The 25,864-nt window shown below is 44.2% G+C and overlaps 1 protein-coding gene across 1 annotated transcript in view; it reads left to right on the forward strand.

Moving 5' to 3' along the window:
* LOC126284454 (uncharacterized) overlaps positions 1–25,864 on the forward strand; it is a 191,458-nt gene that overhangs the window by 56,691 nt on the left and 108,903 nt on the right. The gene's annotated exons all lie outside the window — the stretch shown is intronic.

Raw genomic sequence — 25,864 nt, forward strand, 5'->3', positions numbered from 1 at the left:
GGCATCGTCAAAACATATAAATATAATCAGCACAGCATCGTCACATACATCTGAAACAAGGTGTAGAATAGGTCACATTCTTGTTTTAGATGTATGTGACGATGGTGTGCTGATTATATTTATATGTTTTCACGATGCCATTACCGCCTTATCACTTTAGGACATGGTGTAGAAGAGATCTGAGGATGGTCATTACTGACTGAACCGGTCATCGAAAAAATAAATGATATTGTAGTCAAAGGCTGGAATTAAAAAAAAATGATGTTAGTCATTCCCTTTCCTGTTCCACTCGCAAATAGAGCCAGGGAGAAGGATTCCCAATATACCTCCTTATGAGCCCTAATTTCTCGTATCTTACTAGTCCTCACGTGAAATGTATGTTGGTAGCAGCAGAGTCGTACTGCAGTCAGCTTCAGCTGCCTGTTCTCTAAATGTTCTCAATAGTGTCCCTCGAAAAGAACGTCGGCTTCCCTCCAGGGATCCCCATTTGAGTTCCCAAAGCTTGCGTGTTGTTGCAACCTACTGGTAACGAATCTAGCAGCACGCCACTGAATTGCTTCAGTGTCTTTCGTTAATCCGACCTGACGCGGATCCCACACACTCTGGGAGTACTCAAGAATGCGTCGAGCTAGCGTCCTGCGTGCGGTCTCCTTTACAGATTAACTGCTTTTTCCCAAAATTCTCCTAATAAACCGAAATCGACCATTTGCTGCCCTACCACAGTCGCCACATGTTCGTTCGATTTCATATCGCTTTGAAGTGTTATGTCCAGATATTTAAACAACGTGATTGTGTCAAGCAGGACACTGAATAAAATGTTCTCGGTTTTCAAGCCGCGTCAATTCCAATAAAATCCTCTAGCTTTCGATGACCACCTCCGCCATCGTTGTCAGAAGCTCACTGACTGCCGGGGCTGCTACGGTTTCTAGCTTATATAGGCACGATGACATCATCAGCAGCCAATCAGATAGATCCAATGTGGCGCGCTTCAGTAAGTCTACCCGGGCACCTAGCGGACCTGACGTCAGGTGGCGCAATTGCCTAGAAAATAGACATAAAATACAGTTCGAAGGTACAAAAGTGTTGGCATCTACATATTGGGATTCCATTGAAAAGGAAGCGGCCAAGATTCATTTGAACAACAACAATTTCAGCAGACACCAGGGGTACATACCCAGGAGGGCATGGGGGCAAGAAAGCAGCGACAGATGCGCGACGTGAGAGCGGCCGTTTCAGACGTGGCGCCTGCCCCTGGCGCCACCTGACGTCAGCGCTGCTTCCACGGGCAGTAGCTCCGCTAGCTGCCCGGGTCGACTTAGCTCGAGCGCAACATTGGGTCAATCTGATTGGTTGCTGATGATGTCATGATCCCTTTATAAGCGAGAAACCGTCGCAGCCTCGACAATCAGTGACGACGATGGTGGAGATGGTAATCGAAAACTCGAGCATTTTATTTGAATCGACGCGGCTTGAAAACAGAGAACGTATACACTCCTGGAAATGGAAAAAAGAACACATTGATACCGGTGTGTCAGACCCACCATACTTGCTCCGGACACTGCGAGAGGGCTGTACAAGCAATGATCACACGCACGGCACAGCGGACACACCAGGAACTGGGGTGTTGGGCGTCGAATGGCGCTAGCTGCGCAGCATTTGTGCACCGCCGCCGTCAGTGTCAGCCAGTTTGCCGTGGCATACGGAGCTCCATCGCAGTCTTTAACAATGGTAGCATGCCGCGACAGCCTGGACGTGAACCGTATGTGCAGTTGACGGACTTTGAGCGAGGGCGTATAGTGGGCATGCGGGAGGCCGGGTGGACGTACCGCCGAATTGCTCAACACGTGGGGCGTGGGGTCTCCACAGTACATCGATGTTGTCGCCAGTGGTCGGCGGAAGGTGCACGTGCCCGTCGACCTGGGACCGGAACGCAGCGACGCACGGATGCACGCCAAGACCGTAGGATCCTACGCAGTGCCGTAGGGGACCGCACCGACAGTTCCCAGCAAATTAGGGACACTGTTGCTCCTGGGGTATCGGCGAGACCACTCGCAACCGTCTCCATGAAGCTGGGCTACGGACCCGCACACCGTTAGGCCGTCTTCCGCTCACGCCCCAACATCGTGCAGCCCGCCCCCAGTGGTGTCGCGACAGGCGTGAATGGAGGGACGTATGGAGACGTGTCGTCTTCAGCGATGAGAGTCGCTTCTGCTTTGGTGCCAATGATGGTCGTATGCGTGTTTGGCGCCGTGCAGGTGATTGCCACAATCAGGACTGCATACGACCGAGGCACACAGGGCCAACGCCCGGCACCATGGTGTGGGGAGCGATCTCCTACACTGGCCGTACACCTCTGGTGATCGTGGAGAGGACACTGAATAGTGCACGGTACATCCAAACCGTCATCGAACCCGTCGTTCTACCATTCCTAGACCGGCAAGGGAACTTGCTGTTCCAACAGGATAATGCACGTCCGCATGTATCCCGTGCTACCCAACGTGCTCTAGAAGGTGGAAGTCAACTACCTTGGCCAGCAAGATCTCCGGATCTGTCCCCCATTGAGCATGTTTGGGACTGGATGAAGCGTCGTCTCACGCGGTCTGCACGTCCAGCACGAACGCTGGTCCAACTGAGGCGCCAGGTGGAAATGGCAAGGCAAGCCGTTCCACAGGACTACATCCAGCATCTCTACGATCGTCTCCATGGGAGAATAGCAGTCTGCATTGCTGCGAAAGGTGGATATACACTGTACTAGTGCCGACATTGTGCATGCTCTGTTGCCTGTGTCTATGTGCCTGTGGTTCTGTCAGTGTGATCATGTGATGTATCTGACCCCAGGAATGTGTCAATAAAGTTTCCCCTTCCTGGGACAATGAGTTCGCGGTGTTCTTATTTCAATTTCCAGGAGTGTATTTATGTATGCCGTCGCGAAAGACTTCGAGGATACAAGCAGGACACTACTAATGTTGTATCCGAACATTACGGCTTTGTTTTTGCTTCTCAACTGCATAAACTTAAATTTTCTACATTTGTAACTATCTGCAATTCACTACATCAAGTACGAGTTTTGTTGGTTGGTTGATTTGGTGGAGGGGATCACACAGCGAGATCAACGGTCCCTAGGAGGTTTGTCTATGTCATCTTGTATGTTCCTACAGTCACTCAAAGACAGTCCCTTCCCGTACACCACAGCCTCATCCACAAACAACTTCAGATTGCTGCCCACTCTCTCTGCGATACAGAAAGTAATACCAGACCTATCACACTTTCCTGGGGCATTCATGACGATACCTGTGTCTCTCAAAAACACTCACCATCGCGAACAACGTACTGGGTTGCTTAAGAAACCTTGGAGCCAATAACATATCTGGGAATCTATTCCGTAAGCTCGTACTTTCTTTAATAGTCTTCAGTGGGGCACCGAGTCAAATGCTTTTCGGAACTCTAAAAATGTGGAAGCTGCCTATAGCTCTTAGACATTGTTCGCAGCAAATCGTGTGGGGAAAGACGACTCTTCCTCAAACCGTGCTGATTCCTGCACAGAAGGTTTTCCGCCTCATGGGAATTTTTTAAATTCTAACTGAGAATGTGTTCAAGAATTCTGCAGCAAATCGATGTGAAGGGTATTGGTTTGTAGTTTTGCTGGTCCGTTCTTCTACCCTACTTATATCCTGGAGTCTTGTGCGCTTTTTTCCAATCGCTTGGAACTTTGCGCTGAGCGATAGTTTCTCGATAAAGGTAAGCTAAGTAAGCGGCCAGTTCCGTGGAGTGCTCTTTGTAAAACCGAACTGGGACCTCTATCCGGACCTGGCGACTTATTTGTTTTCAACTCTTTCAGTTGTTTCCCTGCGCCAGGGCTGCCTATTACCATGTCTCCCATAGATGAGTCTAGGCGATGGTCAAACTCCGGTATGTTTGTACGATTCTCTTGCGTGAACGATTTCTTAAACGCCAAATTTAAAACTTCACGTTTAATTTTGCTGTCTCCTACTTCCATACAAGTCTGGTCAACGAGTGACTGGTTGGGTGTCTTAGATTCGGTAAGCTGATTTTACGTAGGGCTAGAATTTTCTCGGGCTCTCGTCCACGTCCTTTGCTTGGATACGACGGCGATAGTTGTATGCTTCGCGGATGGATCTTTTCACAGCCGCACGAATCTCTGTAACCTGTGGCTATGTTCCTTCGCGCGTTCTCTTTTGAACCTAGAGTGCAACAGCCTTTCTTTACTCAGCATTTTCCGAATTTCTTTGTTAAATAATGGTGGGTCTTCCCCGTTCATAATCCACTTATTAGGCATATATTTCTCCAGCGTACGATTTAAAGTCTGTTCAAATGTTGCCCGTAATTCCTCTACGTCTATCATACCTGAACTAAATGATGTAAATTCCTTGTCTAAGTGAGACGCATAACTGCTTATCTGATCTTTTTGCCAGAAACATACTCCTAGCCTTAACTTTCGTAACCGTAGTCCGTTCGATGACATCTAATTCCGGTATCTATACTGACTCCGTCGATAATGTCCGGCCTGTTTGTTGCTACAAACAGGAGATGATAAAGATGACGACGATGATGATGGAAATGATATTGATAATAATGACGAAGATGTAATAATGATGACGATGGTGGACGTGGTAATTATCACCGCCACGGTCGCAGGTTTGAATCCAGCCTCGGGCATGGATGTGCGTGATGTCCTTAGGTGAATTAGGTTTAAGTAGTTCTAAGTTCTAGGGCACTGATGACCTCAGAAGTTAAGTTCCATAGTGCTCAGAGCCATTTGAACCATTTGATAATTATCGACATGTTGATCTTGATGATATTGGAGTTGGAGATGAAGATGAATATGCTTGTCAGTAGCCTTATTGGCTGACAAAAGGCATATGTCGTGGCTATTTAAATAACGATAGTTTACATTACAACCTACTACGAGCCACGTTTTCTTTTATTCAAGATTAGGCCTAGCCTTCTGTTGACGGCAGCATCATCAGAATTACAGCAGCAGAGGGTAAGCAACCACCCAGGCTTTAGCCTTAAGCGGTTAGGTAAACGACTGGAAATCTAAATCCGGATGGCCGGACGGGAATTTTTATCGTCATTGCCCCCCCCCCCCCCCCCCCACCTCCGAATACGAGTACAGTGTATTACCACAGCGCCATCTCTCTCAAACCTTGGATGGAGATACTGTGGTAATAATCGGCGGGCCCCAAAGGAATGTTATAGGACTGCTGCTGTTAAGACAACAAAAAATTGCTGACAGAGAATAATAACCGCAATATGACACTTCTCGCAGAGAATGCAATACCCGAAGAAAGAAATTCTATCCTCTGGAAATTTCAGGAATGTCCAGTTTGATCTAATGAAAGTATCAGCTACCTAAAAGACTGCCAACTTTATGATTCGTCGTAGTTCACAGCCATGACATACGAAAGGTTATTGAGGATTATTACCGTCAACAGAAAAGCTTTTGATTCGGTGCCACATCGACTGTTTCAACGAAAAGCAAGTTTCTTTGGAAAACTGGGGGTAGGCATGTCATGCAACTACGTTAATGACTTGCTCTGTCTGGAAAAAATTGTACTGCAGTGGCATCTCGTTTACCTGGCTGTCATTAATCCTTGTCTCCGGCACATTTGAATTATTTTTTCCATCTTTGTTTAGCACAGTAATTGCATAGTGTTTGATACTCAAACCGTAATAGGGCGACAATTTACGATGAAAACTATATTCTTTAATTGAGCCAACAACCATACATATATCCTGGCAAGATGTCAGTTAACACATTGACATTGGGCTGCTAGCTACAGTATTGCTAACGTTTATTACGACTGCACAATCTTACCAAAGAAGAGGAAGGTAGCAGTGTCCATGGACAAAGAAACTGGATACTCTGCATCGGATGAATAAATGGGAATCGTGAAAAACGTTGGTTCTGAATTTGTTGTTGAAGCAATTGGAAAGATTCCAGGAAGTTCAGACTTCTACGGAACGGCAATGCTGATGACTACAGTATGATTTCTGAAGAGCGGTTTATCGCCTTTTCTTTGTCCACTGACAGTGACGATAATGGTAAACGATTACCAGAAGAAATCATTCTCAGGCTGAACAAAAAACGACACATACAGAGAGAACAAGACAGCTGCAAAAAAAAAAAAAAAAAAAAAGTGGATTATTTGAAACGTCAGACAGAGAGAATTTCCGCCGAGCTGTTGTTGGTGATAGTGCTGCAATCTACACGTCCTACAAATCCGTCTCAAAAGAAATTAGCTGGTAATTTCGGTGTATCAAATACACTGATTTGTTTTCAACATTTGGACAACGTTTATCTGATAATAATGCGTAATAAACTATTTTATCTTAAGTGTCAAGAAACACTTGTGTATTGCGATATTGATCAGTAATGGAAATTCCGTGTGGCTAGGTAAAATTATACTCTGCTGTATCGCCAATTTACATCTGTCAAACCACGTGTGTTTTCTGAACGTAGTTTTTTTTGTGATGTGACGTGCAATATAACTGAAACAGGAAATCAAAGTCTGTCTTATTTTTTACCAAGTCTCGCACACATCTCTCCATGACAATCCGCGCAGTCTCTAAAATCGTGATTCGGCAATGCATGATATTCTCAACAAAAGTCTAAACTACTTTCCACAATATACAGTTGCGGAATTAACTTCCATGGGGTAAGAGTAGGGTCTACCGACACTACACCGGCTCCAGTAGAGCGCTGCTGACGAGGTTCCCTGTTAGAAGATGTTCTGTCATCAACGCTCCAAACAAAAGCAATAACTAATCGACATCTGGCACCACGGCAGTAGTTCGCTCAAAATATATCGTTTGCGTCCTGCTTAGACACCTTTGGTAATAACGTAGGTAGTTCACTCTTGCACATTTATCGCACGCTCGTTGGAAAGACACAAACACCACATTAACCCCTTGCCTACATGTCGCTTCTTATATACGCGAATAGGAGTCGCGCTACGTTGCATATACGCTTCAGCAATGCCCTCAAACGGAAGCGTTTCGATTGCTGTTTACACGTTCTCGCTGTTGACTCTCTAAGGCTTCAACATCAGTCATGACGTTTTGGTATATTGGTATTATTGACATACATAACGTTAAATATCCAACACATTAACTTATTTGTAAAGTACTGAGACGAATGTTTGTTCCTTGGCAGTTCGATTGTATAAAGAACAAGGGGCGGTAAGGGGGTTACTGGTAATATATAAATTTATAGATATACGAAGTGAACTAGTGTGAAGCGCGAAGCAGAGGCTGCTTGTTGTATAAATCCTCTTATTAAGGTTCCTTCATCTTTCAGTCACGGATAGAGTTTGGGAAGAATGCTTGTTTGCCTCGAAGAGACTTCTTGTTTGCTGTCTGGAACCGTGCGATCGCTACGGTCGCAGGTTCGAATCCTGCCTCGAGCATGGATGTGTGTGACGTCCTTAGGTTAGTTTAGTTTAAGTAGTTCTAAGTTCTAGGGCACTGATGACCTCAGATGTTAAGTCCCATAGTGCTCAGAGCCATTTGAACCATTTGTTATTTGCTCAATTTTATCTGCATGATCTCTGTATCATCGATTCGTAGAGTATTGAAGAATATTGCTTTTTATTAGGGAAGGCTATTGTAGAAGTTTTATAATCAGCTTCTTGCTAAGTCTGCAGTGTCGTTCTTCGCGCGTCGGCCGTTGCAGTATTTTCATCATTTCCGTTACACACTCTCGCCAGCCAGACATGCTGGTGACTACCGGCACCACCCTTCATTTCACACGCTAGGTGTTGTGACTCACAATTTGCAATTTTTCACAAACACAACTTTTATTGATGTAAGTTCAAGAGGTTGATAACTGAACATACAAACGAAAGGTAACAATAACGAAAAAAGTCTCCTAATTGAGTCAAACAAAAGTTCTAATGTTGCACATAGGTTCGTGGTAACACACTCACACACTACAACAGTCGAACTCCGAGACGAAGACGTAATCTTCAACAGTCGAAGTACACGAGGTCGGCACCCAGCATGAACTGAACTTCAGGCCTGGTTGTAGCCCCTAAATAGATGTCTCCAGCCAATCAGGTTTTGGCGTAGTGATACTGCAGGGCGTGGCTCGAGCTCCCCCTGAAGGAAGTAGAGCTCGGAATGTATGTTTCCATTATCTTGTATGTAAATAGCCGGTGTTCACCATGGTGCATTTGGGTACGCCTTGGGCATAGACAACCTCGTCCTGTGTGGTGTTATATGGGTTGCCTGCCCTCAGGGGCTACCTTGGCTCCGGTATAACGCTAGGCGTCCCTGGTTACTTCGACCTAATATACTTGAACAGCATGCAAATATTGGCGTACAGTTGATTTGTAAGATATCTCTTCTGTATTCAAACTGTAGTTATGCGGTTTCCTAGCAAAAAATCACCCACCCCTATAAAGAGGCGGATACATATAGGGGGCGCCCCCTGCCCCTAGCTCCCTTTTGCAGGGCTAACCGCATTGCCACCTGCGCCGCCCCCGCACGCTGTTCGTTCATTTCTTCCGCCAGTCAACTCGTCTGAATCGAGTAGTTGTACTTTCCTACACAGCACGCGCGTCCACGTTATCGTATCTTATACGTTTCTGTGTGGCACGTAGTGATCGACTTAATGGCTTAGCTCTGTTGGAACACTCACATTAACATTGATTGTCCAATTGACGATGTAATTATTTGTCAGGAAGAAGAGGCCCATAGAATTCACCATTTAAGGAAGAGAACCACAATTGTAACTTTTTTATATCATTTATATCATAAAATGGCATTGTCTTGAGTATGGGTACAATTAGTTTGAATAAAACTTTCTTAAACTTTGCATGTGATTTGATTATTTTTTATTACGGTAAAATTAAAGGTAACTCCAGACATCTGTAGTGCCCCCTCCTTGAGGTTTTTCCTTATCCGTCACTGCCTCCACAGCCGAGGTGGCTGACGTACACATGTGCAGTGGCGCTCGACCTGGAGGTAAGCAGGTTCGAATTAAGGTGGTGGGTGAAGTTTCCACTACCAGTATATGCCCGGCAAGGGATGGGAGGGGGGGGGGAAGAGGTGGTGGCGCAGTATTCCGAATAACCATGTTTTGCACTGAAAGAGGCGGTTAGCACACTGGACTCACATTATGGTGTATGCAGTTCAAATACCTTGCGGCCGGATTGCAGTAGGTTTTCCCTGATTTCCCTAATTATGATTCCTTTGAAAGAGTACAGTTGATTTCCATCCCCGTCGGCACCCAGCATGAACTGAACTTCAGGCCTGGTTGTAGCCCCTAAATGGCTGTCTCCAGCCAATCAGGTTTTGGCGTAGTGATACTGCAGGGCGTACTCGAGCTCCCCCTGAAGGAAGTAGAGCTCGGAATGTCTGTTTGCGTTATCTTGTATGTAAATAGCCGGTGTTCATCATGGTGCATTTGGGTACGCCTTGGGCATAGACAACCTCGTCTTCTGTGGTGTTACATGGGTTGCCTGCCCTCAGGGGCTACCTTGGCTCCGGTATAACGCTAGGCGTCCCTGGTTACTTCGACCTAATATACTTGAACAGCATGCAAATATGGGTGTACAGTTGATTGAGGTAAATCAAAATTCGATATTTGCGTTTGGGCTCCTTATAGAGCTATATTCTTTGTAGTCAATTTCACCAAGCTGCAAGTAAGCCAGAGGGATTTCCATTTGGGAATATTTGAAAGCAAGACTATGACGATGGAGTTAATCATCATGATGGAGATGACAGTGATCATGATGGAGGTGATGGAGATATTATGATGATCGTGATGGAGCTGATGACGCGCATGGTCGTCAGCACCCTTATTAGATGTCAACATGCATATCTTGCAGCTTGACCGATGTCTGTTCTGACAAGCGAAATTACTGTGATGATTCCCCAGCAATACATGTTAACATTTTTTTTCTCGAAATGTTCGTAACTGATAAAATCTGTCGGCTAGAATATTGGCAAGTTCCGTAGTCAAGCTGATGGTTCTTCATATGACCCCATGGGAAACACACATTGGTAAAATCTGTTGTGCTGAAAATGATATTCCACAAACTTCACATTGTGATGGATGAAGAAAAAGTGAGTTAGTTGAGAGTGTCTCACATGTAATATGGATAACATCTATTTCATTCAAGTGTGTGCCAGACAAGATGTTCGCCACGCCTGGACGGTAGGTTAGATTGGCCGTAATTTTTTGCCTACCTTCTCCAATCTCTCATCGTACTCATTGGCTTACGATCTGACAATGCCTCTGACAATGAAGCACGCTTAAAAGTATTTAATTTAAAAAGGATCTATATACTGAACTTATAAAGTCAAAATAAAAAAGTGAAAGTCTATATGAAACTGTAATGAGGAAAAGCTGCTTGATACTTTTGCCAATAATGCATCCAAATTTAAACTACATCAATTTCTCGACGAGAATCAAGCTACAAAGTGAAGTCAGTTGAAATAGTTCGTTAGGAAATTTTAACGACCACTAAAGATGGAGAATACTGTTACGAAAATATTAAACTCGTGGCACTTCGAACAAAGCGTGTAACTAAAAGTGTACGCAACGTACTGAGGATGGAACTAACAACAGAAGACCATTTCTGTGAGCCTAAGGGGCAGGTCGGTTCCTGGAGCCGTGTTCTGCCCGGACTTCCATGAGAAATGACTCCTGATGACTGGGTTGCATTGTTGGATGCTGGCATAGACACCGATGCGATATCAGAAATAGTTTCCAGATGATTTTTTTTTTTTTTTGCAGAAATACGATGAGTAGTTATATAATATTGGTAAATAGTGAAGAACAAATTTTGAGTGGCGGAGCTCCCGTTGCTCCAGGTTATAATTCCTGACAAAGATGGCTCATTACTCAAAGTGACGTAACATAATCCTGATACGAGGGTTGTCCAGAAAGTTTCGATCGGTTGGGAAATGGACACCACAGTGAAAACCTGATGAAGCTTTGCACAGATGTGTTGCGTAGTGTCTCTAGTGTGACCATCGATCGCATCAAGACGCTCTTTTCAGTCGTGAGCGCACTGTGAGCGAGTAAATGGTGCCTAGAACAACGATGTCTCCCGGCAAGTAGGAGGACCCGCTGAGAGGCTTCGCCTTAATGAATGCAGCCCACATAACACAACTGCCACACACTTCCTTCTACACGGCAATTCTCAGCCGCACTCTGCAGGGGCAGTGAAGACGCTCCTGTAGACTTTCCGATGGGAAGTGTTCGATCACCCACGACACAGTCCTAATTGGCTCGTCCTGAGTATCATGTCTGTTCACATGATACGCTGGATACGAAGAGAACACTAGGGCGCAGGCTACGCGCTATAGACCAGCGTAGAGAATTATCGGAAAGCACAGGCGGATGCCTTATATGACGATGGTGTTGGAAATTTGTTATAAGGCTCCACCAATGTCTAAGTCGGAGCGGGTACTATGTAGAGAAGTATCTGGAAAGTGTAGCTAACTCTTGCAAATAAAATGTTTCTGATTTTCACTGTGGTTTCCATTCAGGTACCGATCGGAACTTACTTTTTGGACAACCTTCGAATTAATTTTAAGGGGTTAGCTGGTGGGTTCTTATGATAGGTTATTCCAACTTTAGCAGATATATTCAGCGGTGAGTAATGATTATTTCGATGCACGTTTAATATTTATTACAATCATAATTTGTCTTATACAGTCTGCAGTAGGTGACGTGATCGTATGTTTATTTTTCTAGCAGCAATAAATAGTCCGCAGCTCGTGATCTCGAGGCCGCGTTCTCGCTTCCCGAGCACGGGTCCCGGGCTCGATTCCCGGCTGGGTCAGGGATTTTCACCTGCCTCGAGATGACTGGGTGTTTGTCCTGCCCTCATCATTTCATCATCATTGATGAAAGTGTCGAAATTGGACTGAGCAGAGGTTGGGAATTTGTACGGGCACTGATAACCGCGCAGTTGAGCGCCCCACAAAGCGAACATAATCATCAGCAATAAATAGATAAATGTCCGACAACGCGATGATAGCGTGAAGGAGAATCGCATACTGATTCACAAACCCTCTTCTACACGTTTCCTTCATAGTCAGCTGAATCGTTTCCCCATATCGCGACTTGTTAAGACAGAGAATGCATTTTTTGTGTGCGAGAACAAAAATATGCGTGAAGCGGTCCTCACACGGAACGAGTTAGTTAATGTCTACGTGGAGGTGTGCTGGTTTTGTAGGGTCACTTTCTGCTGTTCCACGTTGAGGAGCCATTTCGCTGCGTGAAGCACAAAATAAGTTCTGCGATATTTTGGCAACGTGCCATGTAAAGCAGAACTAAAGAGAAGGAAGAATGTCAGAAGCAGAAGTTGCGAGATGCCGTATTATATTTTTCGTGTTCATTTGAAGGCGGTATTTGGTGGGTTTTACGCCAAGGGTCACGGTCCGTGCGGTTCCCCCGCCGGAGATTCGTGTTCTCCTTCGGGCATGGGTGTGTGTGTGTTTTGTCCATAGTGTAAGCTAGTTTAAGTTAGACTGTGTGTAGGCTTAGGGACCTATGGCGTAAGTAGTTTGATCCCGTAAGACCTTACCACATTATGCCACGAGAGATATTCTGTAAGTAAAGTCTGATAGGTTGCGAATTGGAAACAACAGTGAAAATACGATGAATCTTTGCACAGATGTCAAGGGCCACGTCTCTAATATGCCTGTAGATCGCGTCACGTCGCTCTTTTCAGTTCAGAGCACACAGTGATCACGTAAAGATGCCCAGGTCAACGGTTTCTCCCACCAAGTATGGAGGCCCACTGCGAGGTTTCGCCAGATTTTATGTAACCCACGTAACGTACTTGTCATGTGTTTCCTTCTTCATGGCAGTTCTTGTACGCACACTGCGGGTTCAGTGAGGACGCTCCTGCAGCGCTTTCGATGGGGAGTGCTTCATCACCCACTGTACAGCACGGATTTGGATCTCCCTGACTTTCATCTCTGCTCACGTAAACCGCTGGATATGAAGACAATATTTTGGCACAGACAACGCACTGCGGATCAGTGTAGAGAATTGGCGGAAAGCACAGGCGGCTGCCTTCTATGATGAGTGTATTTGAAAATTGCTAAAACGATACAGCAGATGTCGAAGTCGGAGAGGCGTCTATGTTGAAAAGTAGCTGGAAGATATAGCAAACTGTTGCAAGTAAAACATTTTTGATTTTCAGTGTGGTTTCCATTACGAGACCGAGCGAATCTTGCTTTCAGAGTTTTTCTCATATAACTTACACCCTATGAATATATACTATTTCTAAGCACCAGAGCGTTGAGGATCTCCAGAATACGTGTGTTTATTTGTACAATTCGTTGTAATACCGGAAAACGTCTAATTGCCGGTTAAAAATTTTTCGTATTTTTTTTATTTTTGTTTTGTAGCTCGCGTGTTATGACAGTATGTCATTTTATAGCAATGGCACATCGAAGAATTATCAAAATCGAGTCATTCTTGGCAGAATTTGCTATAGTAGAAAGTCAGTTAAGGGGATCACTCCGTCGAAAGAAATCGATTTTCGGTTTTCATCATACACTCCCGGAAATTGAAATAAGAACACCGTGAATTCATTGTCCCAGGAAGGGGAAACTTTATTGACACATTCTTGGGGTCAGATACATCACATGATCACACTGACAGAACCACAGGCACATAGACACAGGCAACAGAGCATGTACAGTGTCGGCACTAGTACAGTGTATATCCACCTTTCGCAGCAATGCAGGCTGCTATTCTCCCATGGAGACGATCGTAGAGATGCTGGATGTAGTCATGTGGAACGGCTTGCCATGCCATTTCCACCTGGCGCCTCAGTTGGACGAGCGTTCGTGCTGGACGTGCAGACCGCGTGAGACGACGCTTCATCCAGTCCCAAACATGCTCAATGGGGGACAGATCCGGAGACCTTGCTGGCCAGGGTAGTTGACTTACACCTTCTAGAGCACGTTGGGTGGCACGGGATACATGCGGACGTGCATTGTCCTGTTGGAACAGCAAGTTCCCTTGCCGGTCTAGGAATGGTAGAACGATGGGTTCGATGACGGTTTGGATGTACCGTGCACTATTCAGTGTCCCCTCGACGATCAGCAGAGGTGTACGGCCAGTGTAAGAGATCGCTCCCCACACCATGATACCGGGTGTTGGCCCTGTGTGCCTCGGTCGTATGCAGTCCTGAGTGTGGAGCTCACCTGCACGGCGCCAAACACGCATACGACCATCATTGGCACCAAGGCAGAAGCGACTCTCATCGCTGAAGACGACACGTCTCCATTCGTCCCTCCATTCACGCCTGTCGCGACACCACTGGAGGAGGGCTGCACGATGTTGGGGCGTGAGCGGAAGACGGCCTAACGGTGTGCGGGACCGTAGCCCAGCTTCATGGAGACGGTTGCGAATGGTCCTCGCCGATACCCCAGGAGCAACAGTGTCCCTAATTTGCTGGGAAGTGGCGGTGCGGTCCCCTACGGCACTGCGTAGGATCCTACGGTCTTGGCGTGCATCCGTGCGTCGCTGCGGTCCGGTCCAAGGTCGAGGGGCACGTGCACCTTCCGTCGACCACTGGCGACAACATCGATGTACTGTGGAGGCCTCACGCCCCACGTGTTGAGCAATTCGGCGGTACGTCCACCCGGCCTCCCGCATGCCCACTATACGCCCTCGCTCAAAGTCCGTCAGCTGCACATACGGTTCACGTCCACGCTGTCGCGGCATGCTACCAGTGGTAAAGACTGCGATGGAGCTCGGTATGTCACGGTAAACTGGCTGACACTGACGGCGGCGGTGCACAAATGCTGCGCAGCTAGCGCTATTCGACGGCCAACACCGCGGTTCCTGGTGTGTCCGCTGTGCCGTGCGTGTGATCATTGCTTGTACAGCCCTCTCGCAGTGTCCGGAGCAAGTATGGTGGGTCTGACACACCGGTGTCAATGTGTTCTTTTTTCCATTTCCAGGAGTGTATTTCGATGGATTAAGGTTTTATTTAAATAGTCTGAAATGGATTTTGCTGAAAAAATTATTTAGAGCATTTAAAGAGCGTTTTCCTACCAAATGTGTTTATGTGCCCCTCCCACTTTTCTGTCACCCACTGTCAACCCACCCAATGTCAACTCTAAGCCATATGGAGATGCCATTATTAGCAAAATAGAATGTGTCCGACACGTTCCATAACGTTTGGGAACAAGGCTGAGAAAACTAACTGTTGATATGAGAAGAAAAAAAATGAGATGGAAAATTGTTGACCGGACAGGGTCGGTTGACAAAAAATGAAATAGAAAACTTGCAGGTATACTATTGGCAGGTAATTAGGAGAAATAAAGAAAATGTGGAGCCAATGAATAAAGATGTTTGGGCCATATTGTTCCATAAGTCCTCTACTGATGATAAGCCATGTCATGGGTTGTGTCCATCAGGAGAAAATTCGTGGTGCAAATACAATAGGCAGAATCTTATTCTCACCAGCATTCCTCTTCCTGCTGCTGTCATTGCAGCAATTAAACCTATTTTCAGAGACTTGGCTCAGCCTGACCTTCTAAGGAAATATGTGCATGGGCAGACACAGAACCCAAATGAATGTTTCAACAGCATAATTTGGAACCGCCTTCCTAAAACTGTCTTTGTAAGCTTGCATACAATTAAACTAGGAGTTCATGATGGTGCTATTACATTCAATTGTGGTAATATTGGAAAGTGGTGGGTACTGAAAAAGCTGGGAATTAATCCTGATGAAAATATGATCACTGGGCTGCAACATTGCGATAAAATGAGGATAGCCGATGCAGACAGGTCTGCATCTAATATGGCCAAGAAAACAAGACAAACGTCCAGGAAGGTGAAAAAGAAGCTGGAAGATCTGCTAGAGGCCAAATATGCTGCAGGACAGTTTTAATTAACTGCAAGTAACAATATCAAAAGTTTTTTCTTTAAAGTCAATTTCCCGCAAACTTGCAGTACATATGCCCCATTATGAATGAAAGTATCATCGATAAATGAATGAAATTTTCAGAGACTCTGCATAACTTAAAAAGCCACCTCTGGTATTACATTCATTAATATTTCCCCAGTAGGAAGTTCACAAAAATATATTCTGCAGAAAAAACTTGATATTTTTTGTTAATAAATTTTAAAAAGTATTTCTTAAATAATATATAATGGATAAAGTAGATTTTAGTACAGTTGATTCTGTTATCATCATGCAACATACAGTAACATTTTAAGGTCCTGCATCAAATAGTTTTTTCTGAAATGGCTAAAATACTTGCCTAATTTAACATGGGTTAGATACCCAGGGTGTGGTCCCCTTAACAACACATCGGCGACTAAAGCCTTCAGAAGAACATATCGAAAAATACAAGGTCGTTCATGACATTCAAATCGGTTCTCCAGCAGGAAAATACCGTCATCTTGACACAATATTTCGGTGGCCCACCTGGCCTCCATCTTCAGGTTAGAAAGCAGTCTAACTATCTCGCCGGAACTGATATCAAACCTCAGCAGCGGCTCCCTTATACACCGTCGGCATGTCCGCCGCGCGTGCTCGAACGTAACTGCCCTCTAGCGCAAAACACGACAGCGCACCAGTGGTGAAAACTGGCGGAAATGATAAGTCGATATTAAACACTGTTGACATCTTTTGATGTTGTTTTCTAATGTCAAACAAAACTGGGTTTCAACTCTTACTTAAAGGATTAACCTTATCTCTGTTTATAATATTCTCAGACAGCCTGATGTCAATAACTTCCTTCTCTACACAGTCCCAATAATCTGACGCAGTGGCAACTACTTGTGTATCACATTAGAACGTTTTATGTCGTTCAATAAGACAAAGTTCCGCAACCGCAGATTTCTCTGGCTAAAATAGACCCGTGTGGTGATTGTGCTCCACCCTACGATCCTAAACCGTACGAATCATTAGTCCAATATAGGTTTTCCCGCAATGTCAGGGAATTATGTAGATAATAAGCGTCCAAAAACACTAATCATCCCTGGCTAAGCCAAACAGCGCTCTGGTCTTAGCTGGCGACGGAATACACTTTCAATATAAAATCTCTTTAGAGTTCTTCCTATTTTTGAAGATAAGCTTCCCGCGAAAGGTAGGAACGCCCGGATTTGCTTGTACCTTCTGTTGGTTTTCGCGAAGGACCAAACTGTTGAGAATGACGGATCTGATTGTCGGTACCACCATTATGCTTAAACACTGCTTTTAGATGATTCAGTTCTTGTGTCAAACTATCTACATCTGAGATGGTATAAGCCATTTTATCAATGTACGTAGGAACCCTTTCGGTTGGTACAATGGATGACAACATGATGCATGAAGATATCGGTCCATATGCGTGGGCTTACGATAAACACTATGTCCTAATGTCCCATCATCCCTCCTGTAGACCAATACAGCTAAAAACGTAAGTTTTCCATCTCTTTCAGTTTCCATTGTGAACTTAATATTAAGATACAGACAGTTAAAATGATCTAGGAAACGATCCAGAGCATCTGTCCCATATGGCCACAACGTAAACCTGTCGTCGACATATTTCCAAAAACAAGTTGATTTGAAGAACGCCATCTTCACTGCGTGTCCTGAAAATGTTCCATAAACAAATTGGAGACTATGAGGGATAATGGATTCCTCATAGCCACTCCGACAGTTTGTTCAAAGAATTTGTCATTAAACCTAAAACAGTTGACGTCAAGACATGGCGGAAAAGCTTAGTTGTTTCTTCGTCCAGTTTTGCACCAATTAACTGCAAAGAATCTTCAAGAGGAACTCTGGTAAAAAGTGATACAACCTCAAAAAACTAACGAGCAAATCCATGGGACTGAGACACAAAGACACCAAACGTCAAATAAGAACCAGAGAATTGGAAATATGATGTTCGCATTTTTGACATGGGACTGAGACTGGATGCTAAATATATGGTCAAATAAAAGTGGGGGCACCCGAATTGCTAACAATAGGCCGTAGAGGAACCCTTTTCTTATGTTCCTTAGACAAACCGTATAATCTCCGCGGCGATGCAGCACCAGATCGGAGTTTCTTAAGAACATCTTCAAATAATGACCTCTTCTTCAAAAGTGAAAGCGTGTTGCGTTTTATATGTTCAGTTGGATCGTCCTTTAATCTTTGATATTCCGAATCTGCAGGTAAAAGATCCATTTTACCCAAATAATCGTCCTGCGAAAGAAGAACCGTTGTTTTGCCCCTGTCCGCTACTAAGTCCTGGTCTTCTCTGATGGACGGGATCGCGGGTTGGTAACGCCACGTAGCGCTCTGCATAAAAATCACTGACTGTGCTGTGTGCAGTCTGAGGCTGGTCAGCATTGTTGCAATAGTCGCTATTGTAGTGTTGGGCAGCGGCAGCTGGATGTTAACAGCGCGTAGCGTTGCGCAGTTGGAAGTGAGCCGCCAGCAGTGGAGGATGTGGGGAGAGAGACGGCGGAGTTTTGAGAGCGGATGATCTGGACGTGTGTCCATCAGTAAATTTGTAAGACTGGATGTCATGAACTGCTATATATATTATGACTTTTGAAAACTATTAAGGTAAATACATTGTTTGTTCTTTATCAAAATCTTTCATTTGCTAACTATGCCTATTAGCAGTTAGTGCCTTCAGTAGTTAGAATCTTTTATTTAGCTGACAGTATTGGCGCTCGCTGTATTGCAGTAGTTCGAGTAACGAAGATTTTTGTGAGGTATGAATTCATGAAGGGTATAGGTTATTGTTAGTCAGGGCCATTCGATTGTAGGGGTTACTGAAAGTCAGATTGCGTTGCGCTAAAAATGTTTGTGTCAGCTTAGTATTGATCAGAATAGGTAAAGAGCGAAATGTCTGAGTACGTTCAGTTTTGCTCAGCTGTTTGAAAAGCAAATAACGTAAGGGGTTTACCAGCACAGTAAATCATAAATTTTTCTAAGGGGACGTTTCAGGGATCACGGTCCTTTCAGGTGAGGAGATTTTACTTCGTGGGGTTAGCATGCGACGCAACGTATGCGAGACCTCTTGTCTAACTCGATCAGCTAGACACGGAATACTTTGACACCCCTTGTTCAACAGCGGAAGTGAATTGAGTAATGGGAACATTCCTAGTGTAGGTGGAAAGTTTAATCTCTTTTCCAATACAGCCGGCATAGCATCGTCCAGTTATTTGGTTGTGAGATTAATCACAACATGTCTACGGGTGTCATCATCCGTTATTGTAGACTGAGAAGAAAGCCGTTGAAACTTCGAAGATTGCCTACTGACGGCGTTTGCGTGGAACCAGTCCGATATTGCTCAAGAACAACTGTCAACTCATTCTCTAGATTCAGCAGATAGCAGCTCCGATACCTTCAAATGGAAATAAAATAAAGCCTTGGATACGAAATTTAGTCGTCTGCATGTGACACGAATGCGCTCCATTACCAAGGCCAAACCAGCACGCTTCTTAATGTTGTTGGCCAGTTTTGTCCCAACGTAATGAACAGTTCTGGCAAATTCAGGTATTGTACCTCCATTCCGCCAGCTCAGTAGAAAATCGAGGGCAATAAGCAATTTTCCCTTCTTCTTACGAAGTTTATCAAACTTGAATGATATTTTCACTATGCAGCGGAGTGTGCGCTGACACTTTCTGGCAGATTAAAACTGTGTGCCGGACCGAGACTCGACCTCGGGCCCTTTGCCTTTGGCGGGTAAGTGCTCTACCAACTGAACTACCAAAGCATGACTCAACCCCCGTCCTCACAGCTTCACTTCTGCCAGTACCTGGTCTCCTACCTTCCAAACTTTACAGAAGCTCTCCTGCCAACCTTGCAGAACTAGCACTCCTGAAAGAAAGGATATTGCGTAGACAGGGATTAGCCACAGCCTCTACCAGTTGGTAGAGCACTTGCCCGCGAAAGGCAAGCGTCCCGAGTTCGAGTCTCGGTCCGGCACAAAGTTTTAATGTGCCAGGAAGTTTCATATTAGTGCACACTCCGCTGCAGAGTGAAAATCCCATTCTGGTATCAGCCCCCGGGCTGTGGCCAAACTATGTCTCCGCAATATCCTTTCTTTCAGGAGTGCTAGTTCTGCAAGGTTCGCAGGAAAGCTTCTGTAAAGTTTGGAAGGTAGGAGACGAGGAACTGGCAGAAGTAAAGTTCTGAGGACGGGGCGTAAGTCATGCTTGGGTAGATCAGTTGGTGGAGCAGTTGCGCGCAAAAGGCTGCCGGCACGGTAGCTCAGCGTGTTCGGTCAGAGGGTTAGCTGCCCTCTGTAATACAAAAAAACTGAGTTAATCGATCGACGACGAACTTAAATGGGTGCCTTAGGACGTCTGCCCCGAGCAGATGCAACGAACGAAAGCGAACAAAAAGAGACTTAAAACAAAAAAACAAATTGGTAGAGCACTTGCCTGCAAATGCAAAGGTAGTTGGCAGAGGCGCCGAGTTACGAAACTGTGTGTAGTGGATTCGCGTCCAGCTTCTTTTTTTCACCTTCCTGTTTTATAAAAGACTGTGGGGAGTCTCATTCAATAGTAAAAAAAAAACATTCTGTAGCGTTTGATGTTATCGAAAGATAAGGGCACTGTCTCTCAGGCTTTTTTGTGTTTAAGTCTTATAAGCTGGTGGCCTTACTGACTGGACGTGGAACTTTCCTTTTTCTCTTACAAGATATTGGCTATTGAAGCTTTTATTTATGGATATTGCAGACAGAACAACACGACTATAATTTGGACAAGGAAGGAAAAGTGCGTATAATAGAACCTACGTAGGAATTTTATGCGGGTCCATTTCCGTTAACTAACTGTGTGGTTTGTGAGCCAAATAAAACTAAGAAATACCACTGGAGAGTGCTACAGTCGCAAATGACTTCAATCAGCACGTCCCATCTGATACATGCGCTGCATCTATCGAGGTTAGATATCCCACTCGCATCGCCGGCCGCGGTGGCCGTGCGGTTCTGGCGCTGCAGTCCGGAACCGCGGGGCTGCTACGGTCGCAGGTTCGAATCCTGCCTCGGGCATGGGTGTGTGTGATGTCCTTAGGTTAGCTAGGTTTAAGTAGCTCTAAGTTCTAGGGGACTTATGACCTAAGATGTTGAGTCCCATAGTGCTCAGAGCCATTTGAGCCCGCTCGCACCCACAACAACATTAGCTGCCGCGGCCCGTCAGAGGGAGGCGTGAGTGTACGTTTATGTTGGAGCTACGATAAACAACAGGAGGAACGATACTTGCGTAGCGTTGAGAAGTGTAAACGGCATTACCACAGCAAGTTTCATATCGAGGCATCGCTTTCAGTCATCCTCAGAAACGAAGCAGCGATAGCAGCGTCGATAATCCTTGCTTTAGGTTCCTTCGCTGGCATTGAGCATGGATGTTTGAAATTTTATTGGTGAAATACTCACCAGGCTGCATTTAAGGATCAGAGAGACAAAATCATCATCTTGCTTTGGCTGAAAACTCCAGTTGACGTTTTTCCTTGGTGACGAATTAAATTTGGGTTTCTAAGAACTTCGTCTTCGGCAAAACACAATGTATTTATATGTTTTTTTTTTTGTTATTTACCCAAACGTGTTTCAACAACTATGTATCATCTTCAGTGGTTCTCGTTTTATTTCTGAAACTACAGTGGTTGTCGTTTTATCCATTCTATGGCTTGACAGCATGTAATGGTTTCCATCGTGCTGCACACGTTGGTTCCCTTACAGCTTGCAATTATGGGCATTTTTTCGCTTTCTTTTAACTTTACTTTCTATAGATATGTCCACCCCGATAGCTGAATGGCGAGAAAAGCTGGCACGGTAGCTCAGCGTGTTCGCAGTTTAGTTACCCTCTGTAATTAAAAAAAAAAAAAAAAAAAAAAAAACTGAGTAAACGGATCAACAAACAACAATGACGCCAAACGCTCATTTCCCTTTTTCTGTAAGTATTACTGATTTTCATAGATAAGAACGAAATTGAGTCAGGAATCTACGTCGCCACGCTTATGAACTTACAACACTGTACAACACACTTGTTGCCATGTGCATGAAAATAAGTGATTGTGGCTTATTTTCGTATGCTGAGCTCAAATATAATTTTAGTTTTTCTCCACCACGTTTGGTTTCTCCTGGATATCCGTTTCTTCGCTTGCTTTAATTTAATGGAACTAAGTTTTAGTTTGGATGCAGTGGGGTAACTTTCTTCTGCATGTGAATTTTGATCTCTGTGTTTATCCATCTAGTTTGAGCTTTCATAAACGGAAGTCACAGTTCTACCTTGTGAGAAGAAAGAGTATAGCTTCTGCAATGTGATGTCAGTTATTACAGTATGTCTGTACAGAATGATTTCGCCAACTAGTTAAGTGAGACTGAAAAAGATACTGGGATACCTTCACATCAGTGTTTACACACTATCTTGGAAATCACAAATCTGATGGCTATAAATAGCCTGTGAATAACCCGATGAGATGTGTCCAGCGAATGAAGTGTCATACGTCACAAAAGTTGCTTTTCCTTTTTTACAGTCTTAACTTTTTCTCTCAGAACTAGGCGGATACAAGAGATGAAAGGGGGGGACAGCTTTCACAAGGACAATATAGTAATGGAAAAGCCGTCTTTGGGACGATGGAACTGCAGCATGTTGGTAGCATATTCTTGGTCCTTAGTTAAAGACACTGGAGAACAAGAATACAAAAGAAAACGTTCTAAAATTTTCTTCTGAACTTATCCTTGTGTGAAATATTTGTGTTTCAATGGTTTCAGAACTATACATTTTGCATAAATAACAAAACCACTGTTTTTGGAAAACGGTATGTGATAGGAATCTTTTTATTTTCAAATCCTTCTTCCCGTAATCATGACAAGTGAAAAATCATAATTTTATGTGGAGGGTAGACAAAAAGTTAAAATGTGGTATACAGTGTTCATTAGTCTCAGAAACTCGTTTCTAGCATAATAAAACTTATATTTCTGCTTTCTTAGCATAGAGCTAGTATGAGGAGTGCAAATAACTCGAATGAATCTTTAGTTTACACTTCCCAAGCACTTAGAAACATTCCTAATAGGTTGTAGCAGTCATTTCTTATATTTCTGAAATCATGCGTTACCTTTTTAATAATCTAAAAGTATTTCCTAATAACTTTAGTGACCCATTGTCCCATTTTCGCAGTAGTTGCAACTCCAATACGGAAAAAGACCACGTGGCCTCTAGTACACAGATATCTGAAGATATCGGTATTTCGTAAAACACAAGATTGATAACAATCTTATGTCGAGGTCACTGATGTGGACTTCTGGTATAAGATTACATATTGGGGCTGTTTGTATTCAAGGTACTGCCTTCCCCTCCTCCCCCAGTATCACTGGCAGTTATCAAGAGAAACTGCTGCCTTGCCCACATACTTAGGCAATTGGGTTACTTATAGTCAAGGTCATAATGTAACTCTATGTTAGTTATGTGGTCTTGTGTGTCATAAAACTGGCGGGAAACCCTACCCTCCTCCTCTTACCCGTGCACCCATTCCTTCCTGCTTTTATAAGTTGAGCACTTGAGTGGGTGAGTTCATTCTTGAGCTGTGTATCATATCGGGAAGATCAGCTGGAGCTGTTTGTTAATAGCTAATTAATTTTACTGGCATGTCACTCAATGTCTAGGGTGTTGATTTCGTTAGTATTTTCGTCATTCGAGGCACCAGCAGAAGCACATCCAGGCAGATGAGTAAGTACTCTCATTTCTCAACTTTCCTATTTTACCATTTTTTCGAAATTTACCTATTTTTCCACATTTTTACAAATTTTCGAATTTATCATCAATTTAACAATTTTTACATATTTTTTCCATGGCATCCGTAGTCTGTATGAAGAGTATCTGAGTACAAGAATACACGAGGATATGCTCTTACAGTAATGAATCATTTTATAACAAGTACGCTTTGCCAAGACTGTAAACAAATACCATAATAAACTGTTGCTTTGCCATCTCTAGATGTTATTTTCCATAGTTATTTACTGGTCTTATAGTTCTGTCACATTAGGAATTCACTGGCAATTTTTCAAGGTCATCCAAGGGAATCCCCACCTTACCCACACACCTTAGGCAATTCTACAGTCCTACTCATATTATATTATGGTGTATGTTTAAAACGAGGGCATTGGTAGAAATAATGACGTCGCTAAGTCACTGCATGTTGTACAGAACTCAGCAAATTTTACGATGTCATAGCAAAATTCTGAGGTTCCCTGACTATACAGGATTGTCAACCAAAGATACGCTAGGTGTTTACGAATTAGCACACCGCTACAAAATATGGAACTGGAGAGGTGAGTAATATCTCCAGCTACTACCAACAACAAGTAAGGTGCCTATTGGCAACACCACTCTTTGAACGTTGATGCATAGCGGGCTTATAGGACCACATCACCCACTGTAATAACAGCAAACCGGGCAGCGGAAATATGTGAACAGTTATGCAGATAAGCGCCAAGCACACCCCACCTTTCTCTCTGGACCAATAGAATGAAATTCCCCAACCGTCCCGATTTCAAAACTAGCGCTTACGCTTGGGAAAACCCGTTTTCAGCCAAACAGCACTCCCAAGTGGAATGACATATAATTATGATATTTATACAAATAAAAGATGTAATATTATTAGTTTGTGACAGTACTGTAAGACCAGTAAATAACTATGGAAAATAATATGAGTAGGACTGTAGAATTGCCTAAGGTGTGTGGGTAAGGTGGGGATTCCCTTGGATGACCTTGAAAAATTGCCAGTGAATTCCTAATGTGACCGTACTATAAGACCAGTAAATAACTATGGAAAATAACATGAGTAGGAGTGTAGAATGGCGTAAGGTGTCTGGATAAGGTGGATACTCCTTTGGATGACCTTGAGGAATTGCCAGTGAATTCCCAATGGAAGGGGAGGGGAGGCTACCTTTGAATGTGTGTAACCTGAGACAAGAAGTCCTCATCAGTGACTTGGAGATAAGATTGTTATCTTGGTTGATACCAGCATTGCTACCGTACTCCGATGGAAGGCATGCTATATGAGCCACACAGCAGAATACTGCCTCCACCACTCTGCGTCCATGACGCAGGGCACGTTTAGAGCAACCTGTTTGCCAGAACAACAGCGTGTGATTCATCTAACGAGGCAACATAGTCCAATAACGATGATCCGATGCCTACTGCACTCGTAGTTGAGGTGGAGGACACAGAGGTTGGCTCCTGCGGAGTCCAATGTTCAACAATATGTGCCTTACAGTGACCTCTGAAACATGCCTTCACCAGAATTGTATTCTGTCGTCATATCTGCGACAGATCACTACATAACCTGCTTTACAGATAAGGCAAGTCTCCGACGTGTATGTACTGTGATGAGACATGGACCCCCAGCAGGTAATTTCCTACTCATGGTTTTACCATCCTTCAACCATTTACCATTGACGCTCGTGACTGTAAAATATAATATCCGACGTGATTCCCCATTAGTGGAATGATTGTTACTGGGAGCTGGGCTATAACAATCTTCTCTTTGTCAAAGTCACTGTGGTTGCCCAGTTATGAACCAAATCTTTGGTAGAATAAACGACCATTCATCATTTCTCCGCTTATTCCTTCCTTCCCATTCTTCTCTCCGCTTACCTTACTATGTTATCTGCCTCAGTGCCACCACACATCATTCAGAATCGTGGTGGGCAGTGGTCAAAATGTTTTGGCTCGCTAATGTAAATCAAAAAGCTTTGGACTACCTTCGCTTCGATTCCAAAATAACTATACTGTTCAGCACTCTGCTCCACGCTGTAATCAAAGCTCCTCGTAAGACCTAAGAGCCATACTGTGATGTAGCTCTTTGGCACTCACACCGTGTATCAGAACTCCTACAAAGCTCACCCTAGGTGAGAGATGTATTAA

Source organism: Schistocerca gregaria, chromosome 8 (assembly GCF_023897955.1).
Source record: "Schistocerca gregaria isolate iqSchGreg1 chromosome 8, iqSchGreg1.2, whole genome shotgun sequence".
Classification (NCBI taxonomy): domain Eukaryota; kingdom Metazoa; phylum Arthropoda; class Insecta; order Orthoptera; family Acrididae; genus Schistocerca; species Schistocerca gregaria.